We start from the raw sequence: 9,466 nt of genomic DNA on the forward strand, positions 1-9,466 counted from the left end.
CTTGCACCACCTTCTCAATGTTTCATTTAACGCAGTTGCCCTAAATTCCGGTAAATGAGCCTGTTATTTCTCCTACATTTCCAGGAGACCATGAAAACGTAGAAATAGCTCTGCATACCCCAAACACCAGATATTCGATTATCGGTCATGGTGTACTCCCAGCAAAGCTTGTGCTTGTTCCAAGTTTCAGCAGCCTGGGTTGTGTGGGGTTTCCCCAGGCTGTCTCTTCCCTGTGACAAACCAAAATCAGGAATACTTCTGTCCTTTAGTTGCTTCAAAATCAGGTATAGGTCTAACCTCTGAGCTTTTATTTGTGTTTTCAAATTCAGTAGAGGCGGCAAGCCTGGGATGTTCCTGAAGGCAGTACAACACTTGCATTTGCTGTGATGAGTTTCTTCAGTACCTTGATGCTGTTTGCTCCTGATCTGGGACCGGGGACACTTTCAGAAGCAAACATGTTTTCAGGATAATAAGGGAGATGTTCTGAACTTGTTTACTACCAGCACGTGTTTCCTTGAGCTGTAGTGAGAACAGCGAGCAGTCAGTGCCGAATTCAACGACCCAGCATTTTATTCAAACTCTTCCTTGTGCAGCCTGCCCTGAATGAAAGCGAGGAAAGCAGCCTGGGCAGCTCTTCACCTGGTGTTTGTTTTTAGCCTCAAGGCACTCTAAGGAACACATTTTGGTTATGTGTGCAGTTTGAGGCCTGATTTCAAGTAGGCCAATGGAGATAGGTCACAGATGCGTTACAGATGGGACCTCCGGGTTTTCTAGCCTCTCTGCGGGATTTGCTTTCGGAAATGTTTGTGCTGAGGTGACATACCTGTTGCTCAGGCTCTTTTGAGCATGTTTCCCAGGTGTGGTGCAGATTGTGGAGATGACCTGCAAGGGGTTCACAGGTTCATTTCATTTTGGAAAAGTAGGCTTAGAAGTTAGTGGACGTACAGTAGAGACAGAGGCCTTCCTGGCTCTTTGCTTTCTTATTGTTGTTGTACAGGCAGGAAGGACCTTAGCTTTGTAGCCATTTCTCCTCTCCCCTCCTCCTCCTCCTCCTCCTCTATTTATTATTCTGTTTAACAATGGCTCCTCAATTAGTGTACCAGACTCCTTTGTAAGCAGGGTTCATTGTGATCAATTGTCATCAAGGCTAGCATTTAGTACATCCAATCAATGATGTTTTATATAATGGCCGTGGTATTGACCGATTTCTAATTTTACAGTATGTTGAGCCCTGCTGAACTCTTTTAATATGATAATTGCTTTACTAATCAGTAGTCACGATTTGTGTGCAATTGTGGATTATTGACATCAGTTGATATCCCTTGGTATTTGTATTTGACTATATGAAAGATGCATGTGGTGAAAGACATTTAATATCTACATGGTGGATACTATATAGAGTAATATTGGGGGAAATACTATATCCTTGCATATCAGACTTCTAAGAAATAGGTTATTAGATAATTTAGAAAGGTATATTTCTTCTTTTTATATAGGATAGCTATTAAATACTACCTTTTCAGTTTATACAGACATCTATTAAACAGCTTATTTTGTAACTACGTCATAAGCATTCATTTGTTCATACATTAAATACTGTGCTTATCAATTACATAATAGATTTTTTTAAAAAATGCTCATCATATGGCTACAGGCAGTCTCCTTTACTCATATAATTTATAACTTTACATAAGATGTAAGTATGTACACATGTTCAATAAAATAAACTGTATGTTATACTTCAAATAACCGCTCTTTGTCTTATGTTTTATTAATATCATTTTATAAAATACACCTACAAGGGATTATAAGGAAAGTTAGCTATATAAAAAATACATTTATGTTAGATTTGAGCTGAGGCTGATTTCTATCCAGATGCTGTCTTACATATTTGGGCTTTTAAGTTATTCTTTGCATGTCGCACCCTCACCGTTTGCACTGTACGCGTGACACGGGAATCTGGTGGGTGCATCAAGCGCGTACATTACACTGCACAGTCTGCTTCATGTATCAAACGGGGACGGGTCGCTCTTGCTGTGGGACCAGGAGGTGGCAGCGCTGTATGCATTTCTAACACTGCCATGAGGACTAGAACCTTATTAATGCTCTTTTGGGAAGTACATGACTTACCATCACTTAAGGAAAAAAAAAAAGATGAAAAGGTAAGTCAATTTACTGGACATCAGCATGTTTTGCCCTTCCTTAAAATACTGGCATGAACAGAAAAGTACAGTATCATTTTAAGTGGTAATTTTCTTATATTGGAAGCTTAAGTCATTAAAGAGATCATGAAGTTCTGGAGTAATACATACATACTTTTATTCTTCACCGTTTCTCCTCTCCAAGTGCAGTAGAAAGCCAGGCTGTGAGGCCTCAGGTCATGGTGGACAGTAAAAGGAGGTGCCATCCTTGTGGTGTGCTCCTTGTGTTGATGCCGCAGATTCTTGCATGTCTGCTGGGTTGTCTGTTTGTAGCATTTTTGCTCTGAAGATGGTGTCTGCATCTCCTCCTGTGCTTGATCCATAGAACGGCTCAGATACTCACAAAAGCCCTTCCATGTTAACACAGTGGTGAAGGTTTCTAGGTGGTTTGGTCAGTTGAGCACAGGTGCTTTTAAGGTCATGAAGGGAAGACCATTGCTGAATTGCCTTCTGATGCTTCTCTACCGCTGCAGAACCAAGCTTTAAGTATGCACTTAAATATTTTGTTGTATAAAGGCCAGCATATTTAGCAACTTGCAGGAACAAGCACTGAGACGTCTCACTGAAAAACGTGCAAGTGTATTGCTTGCTAGAAAGGTCTCAAGGTCCTGTTTCCAAGACTAACGAGGAGTCTCAGCTGTTATGCTCCAAGTGATAAAATCCTGCTGTAGATGGGAGGCCAAATGACCACAAAGCCTTTGCTTAGGGTATCCAAATGAAAAGTGCTGGATGCTGAACACCTGGGAACACTTGCCCCTGGGAGTTATTCATATGACCACTGCATTAGAGAAGATCCCTCTATTCCTTCTTCCCCCTGCAGCATTAAAGAGTCAGTTTCTCACCGAGTCACCTCAGCATAGGCACCTCTGAGACACTCAAGGTTGTGTGGGACGTGCAGTTTCTGTGGCCTGCAGTTGTCTCCACTGCAGTGTTTCCTGTTAGCTGTTCTAGCTAGAATCCCCTCCATTTCTGCTTGCTTCTGTTAATGTCCTCTGCGTGTTCACATTTTCCCACTCGTAACGAGAAAGTAAGCTTGGGGCTTTTAATGGGGTTTTAATTGTAGCTGGATTGCTGAACTCCTAGAAACCTAAATTTCTAAATTATGGAAGTTAAATTTTTGGAGGTGGGGCACGTCTGAGTGCTGTGTTTATGAAGTGCACAGTGCTTATGAGCCCTCATCCTTGCTGGAGACAACACACAAGGCTGCAGCTCCGTCAATACACACTGCTAGGCTTAAAGGGTACGTAGAAGCCAGGCTACTTGTATTTATTTTCAGTGTAATAAGAATTGGAGGTCCATGACAGCAGAAGGTAAAATTCCACTTAGGTTCTCAGATACAAAGTGAAGCTGAAAACATCTGACTCCTTGTATAAAGGGTATCAATCTTTACAGTGAGTTATAGCAAATACAGTGGTGGAGAGAAAGCATGACCTGCTTGCAGCCAGAAGACAGACAAGAGAGTGCAGAATTCCCCCGAGTGGTTTGCTGGCTACCTGCCATTCCTCAACAGCAGAAGATAAAAAGGAGTACTAGGATAACTACCCTGACCCTATTTATTTTCAATAAAATACAGATATTTACATGAGATGAAACTGTTTGATATTCTGAAGCTGCCCGGCTCCAGTGACAGGAGACAAATGAAAAGCTACTTTTTATTAGATCTGACCTACCAGAAGCCAATAACGCGTGCAGTAACTTGGCAAAGGGAGAGTGTGACTGCGACTGCCACATGAGGTGACACCGTCCAGGCTCTCTTCCTGACTTGGTTCAACAAAATTTCCCTCATCCTGGAAATCAAGTTTGCAGCCGTGCTCCATGCCGCCAAAACTTGGTAGGCTCTGATAATTAAGCGGGATAAAATAAGTATAGCCAAAGGAACGTAAAAATAAATCGTTCAGAAAAGCAGTGCGGTAAGACTGATGAGAATTTTACAGATGCTTTTTCTCAGCCTTTGATTCAGTCCAACCCCCTGTTAAAATCATGCATTGTGTTACATAGCCGTGCATATTAAGGCAATAAATGTAAATGTATTCTTACTACAGACATAAAAATACATTATTACTAGTGTTTATAGAACAAAATTTAAGAATCTTGATAACTTCTCACAAAGTTAAAAAAAAAACCAAAACTTTTTAGATCCATTTGGAGCACCTGGTTTAGAAAAACTTGAAGCATATAATTTCAACTGAAGCTTTTTTTGTATGTGCTGTACTTTGTGAAATAAGTTGAAAAATAAGGATATATGAAAATGTTTTCTTCCAAGTTTATCAACGCTGATATATTCTCATGGGATGTTTTTCTCATGGTTTGCACTTTTTACTGGAAAACACTCCACTAGAAAGCATGATTACATGTAGCCTTTGTACATAAAATAGGCCTTCAAAAAATGAAAGCATGGAAAATTGTTAAAACTAGCACTCTTTCCGTGTCTTCAGTGGAATCATGCTGTCTTACCTGTGCTGAAAGTGTGGTCCTAGTGCTTGAAAGAAAAAAGTCCTCCTCTCTTAGGAAAACAGGCTCACTGGTAAAAGTGAGGCAGAGAAATTGTATGTTCTCACAGGCTACAGAGCAAACAAATAAAATGTAATGATGGAATTAATTTGAAACTAATTTATCAGTAGGTAGGTGATCAGTGGTTTATAACAGCTGTATCTTTTTAAAAGACAAAGGCCACTTGGCAAAGAGAGCAAGCTGTATGTTTGGGGTTTTTTTCTAAAAAAGTCAACAGTTTTTGCAGTTAACAGCCAGCTATCCTTTTGTGGGAGTGCAAGATAAGTGTAAAGGATGAACTTCAGCATATTCATGATAGGACTTTTCCAGCAGCTCTATCACTAGGAGGAGGCTGTCAGGTTAGCAGGCATGTTTCCTTCCTGCTTTCCCAGGCAGAGAAGGTGGTTCTTCAAGCAACTCAAGAACACAATTGATTTTTTTCCAACTTAACATTAATGTCATTGTGAATTATTCATGCAAACGTGGAGGGGAAACCTGGATGCAATAAAACAAGAGTTTCTGTTTACTTGTGAGTCTCGCCTCTGTCCTGCTTCTGTTCAGCTTATACGGAGTGGCTGTCTGTGCCTAAAACTGGTCCCATCAAAATACCTTTTTGCCAGTGTTTCTTCCCCACCAATGTGTAATGACAGCAGGGATCAAACTAGTCACCTTCCCCTGCTCTAAAACACAAATGTTGGTAGAGAATGCTCATTTCCTACTATTTGTTTATGGAGCCTGTGGACAGTGGCAGTAGGTCCAATAGCCAGGCTATTGCAGCAGAAAAGTGATGCCTTAATTTCACGTGAAGAATGTTACACGTAGAGGTCTCCAGAATTTTCTTTTGATGCTTCAGGGACACTGATGGATTTCAGCCCTCTGAGACTCAGAAATTTGCCATATGCCACCAAATTTGACATACACTGTGCTGAGTCAAGACTTCTTTGCATTTTACTAAAACAGAGGTTAACAAGCATGTGGACTAAGTCAAACAAATTCTTTATTTTCAGTTTTCAAGGTTTTGTTAAAAACAAAAAAAGCTTTGCCTTGCGCAGGATTATCTGTATTGCAATTCTTGCTTCAGATGGCAATTTAGATGTTACTATCTAAACGAAGATATTGAAATGTAATGGAGATGAAATCTGTATGACACGTTACTGTGAACGCTCTATTGTTTTCCTCAGGAGCTAGACAGTGTCCACTGTTGCTACCTGGGCTACATCTGTCCTTTGGATGGAGAATTCTGCTCCTTTGATGCCAGGTGAAAACAAATGAACAAAGCAAGCCTTTGGCCTCTGCCATTTGCACCCCAGATGAAAATTCACGAGCAAGTACTAAATGCCCGGTATCACTTTCTGCTTGTGAAGCAACAGGCAAAATACAAATTTAAAATGAGCTACCCACAGGTGTATGTGCTGTGAATATCACCCAGTTTGGAAAGTATTTATTTATGGCAAAACCAGCCTTCAGCAGGATTTGGACTATTTTCTTCCCTTTTTCAAAAAGTTCTCCTGCTGTGTTGCCCCACACAATGATGTCATCAATGTATTGCAGGTGTTCCGGAGCCTCACCCTGTTCCAGTGCAGTCTGGATCAGTCCATGGCAAATGGTGGGGCTGTGTTTCCACCCCTGGGGCAGTCGGTTCCAGGTGTACTGGACACCCCTCCAAGTGAAAGCAAACTGTGGCCTGCACTCTGCTGCCAAAGGGACTGAGAAAAACGCATTAGCAATATCAACTGTGGCATACCACTTGGCTGCCTTTGACTCCAGTTTGTACTGAAGTTCTAGCATGTCCGGCACGGCAGCACTCAGCGGTGGCGTGACTTCATTTAGGCCACGATAGTCTACTCTTAGTCTCCACTCTCCATTAGACTTCCGCACTGGCCATATGGGACTGTTAAAGGGTGAGTGAGTTGCTGATCACTCCTTGGCTCTCCAGTCAACGAATCAGCTTATGGATGGGAATCAGGGAGTCTCAGTTAGTGCGATATTGCTGCTGGTGCACCGTGGTGGTAGCGATTGGCACCAGTTGGTCTTCGACCTTCAGCAACCCCACAACAGAGGGGTCCTCCAAAAGACCAGGCAAGGTGGACAGCTGTTTAATTTTTTCCATTTCCAAGGCAGCTATGCCAAAAGCCCACCGGTACCCTTTTGGGTCCTTGAAATACCCTCTCCTGAGGTAGTCTATGCCAATGATGCACAGAGCATCTGGGCCAGTCACAATGGGGTGTTTTTGCTGCTCATTTCCAGTTAGACTTACTTCAGCTTCCAATAGAGTTAGCTGTTGGGATCCCCCTGTCACCCCAGAAATACAGATGGGTTCTGCCCCTCTATAGCTTGATGGCATTAGGGTACACTGCGCACCGGTGTCTACTAGAGCCTTATACTCCTGTGGGTCCGATGTGCCAGGCCACTGAATCCACACAGTCCAGTAAACCCGGTTGTCCCTTTCCTCCCCCTGGCTGGAGGCAGGGCCCCTCTAGTGCTCATCACAGTATTCGTTTCTCATTTCTTGTAAATACGAGTCAGAAGTTTCTTCATTAAGATCAGAAGTAAGATCAGCCCTTCTACTCTGTCTGGGGAACTGCCCGCTGGAAACTGGAGAAGCAATTTTCCTGGAAGAACCCCTTTCTGTGATTGTTTTCCCTTGCAACTCACGTACCTGTGCCCCTAGGGCTGAGGTAGGTTTTCCATCCCACTTCCTCATGTCCTCTCCATGGTCACGCAGGTAAAACCATAGGGTGCCCCATGTTGGGTGCCAAAAAGGACTGTTGTGGTTTGACCTCAGTCAGCAACTGAGCACCACACAGCCGCTCGCTCACTCTCCTCCCCCCTGTGGGATTGGGGAGAGCATTGGAAGAGCACAAGTGAGAAAAACTCATGGGTTGAGATAAAAAGTTTAATAATTGAAATAAAATAATAACAACAATAATAATAATGTAATAATAATAATACACAAAGCAAGTGATGCACAGTGCAATTGCTCACCACCCACCAACCGATGCCCAGCCAGTCCCCAAGCAGCAGCCCCCCCGGCCAGCTTTCCCCAGTTTATGTACTGAGCATGACGTCACGTGGTATGGAATGTCCCTTTGGCCAGTTTGGGTCAGCTGTCCTGGCTGTGCCCCCTCCCAGCTTCTTGTGCACCTCCAGCCTTCTCAGTCGGTAGAGCATGGGAAGCTGAAAAGTCCTTGACTAGTGTAAGCACTACTTAGCAACAACTATAGCCTCCGTGTGTTATCAACATTGTTCTCATCCTAAATCCAAAACACAGCACTGTACCAGCTACTAGGAAGGAAATTAACTCTATCCCTGCCAAAACCAGGACAATGTTTGATTTGTTTCTGTTCCAGACTTTGGGCACTCTTAATTGACTTGGATCCGCACACCCCTGTAAGGTTTGAAAACCACTTGTAGTACAGCTCTTTGGAGTAGGGACTCTTGCATTAATGTGTGCATGGCACCAACAGGCTACTGCCTTCAGTCTTAACTGGCCCTTTCGGGCATGATCACAACTAAACACTTAGAGGGATGAAAACACCGAAGTACTGGTTGACAATCTCAGATCCAGCTGAACAATTGTTTCTGTGGTTGTTGTGCCCAGAGGCTTCATCAGGGATCATCCTGTCTCTGCCTCAGAGAAATTATCTAACTAGATGAGGCAAAGAGTGGGAGGAGAGGTGAGACGCCGAAAGCAGAGAAGACTTGTCCAAGATGACGCAGTGCCAGAGCCAAAAATAGGAGCCAGAATCCAATGCCCTTGTCCACATGACTCTCCTGGAAATAGTTCTTAAGGCCTTGGAGTCTAATTCAGGTTTTTCCTTGGACCCTAAGCACTTGATTTTTAGATACATTTCTGATCTCTTGAGTATGGAGAGGGAAATCAAATGTCCCTTTTCTAGGAAAAACCTATGAAAGATGAATGCGGACATGAGGTTGAAGGCCTTTTTCCTGGAGGAAAATGTTCTTCCCTTCCCCCAGGATGCTTCGGCAAGGATGTCATCCCTCTTCTACTTCAGCCTCTTTCTGCTAACACCGCTTTCTTGGTATAGAACGTGTCATGCCAAGTGCTATATGACAACCGTGCACAGGCCCAGGCAGATAAACCCTCCTCTAGCTGTTTTCCCAAAGTTTTGTTTTTCTTGGTGTGTGCCTGGTTGGGTACCCTTGGAGACAGTCCCTCAGTGAATCCCTCTTCCCAGCTCAAGGCACGAGACACAACACAGATGGACCAGGCGTGCTGCCGCCTGAAGCGCAGACCTTGTCCCTTTTTGCTTTTTTAGCTTCTTTATCTACTTTACTGCTCATAGATCCAGGAGCTTTCCCCAATTTTCCTTTTCTCTTTTAATTCTCAAGCTGCTATTTTCGGGCTTCCTATGGCTTTCCTGCCATGCACCTGCCATGAAGCACAACGGTACACTGTGGCAGTACTGCCGCCCTCCCGTCCAGCTCCATAGGAGCTGTTTTTCCTACACACGGAGTTTTTAGTGTGGACATGGCCTGTTTTTAGCTGCTTTCTGTCCCCCAAGCATCACCTCCCAAAGCGAAGCCCCATCTCCCTAGCCCTGTGCTTCCAGAAGGATATGTTCCGTAAGAAGCACCCTCTGTTCCCCTTTGCAAGAAGACACTCGCTGTAGAAACATCTACTTAAATAAAATGCCTATAGCCCCTTTCAACCTCATGCAGCGGCGGGGCGCTGCTGCCACCCCCGCCGCTGCCCTTGCCCGGCCCCGGGCGGGCGGAGCCGGGCGGGCCGGAGGCGGGCCGGGGGCGGCCGC

Source organism: Aptenodytes patagonicus, chromosome 4 (assembly GCF_965638725.1).
Source record: "Aptenodytes patagonicus chromosome 4, bAptPat1.pri.cur, whole genome shotgun sequence".
NCBI lineage: Eukaryota > Metazoa > Chordata > Aves > Sphenisciformes > Spheniscidae > Aptenodytes > Aptenodytes patagonicus.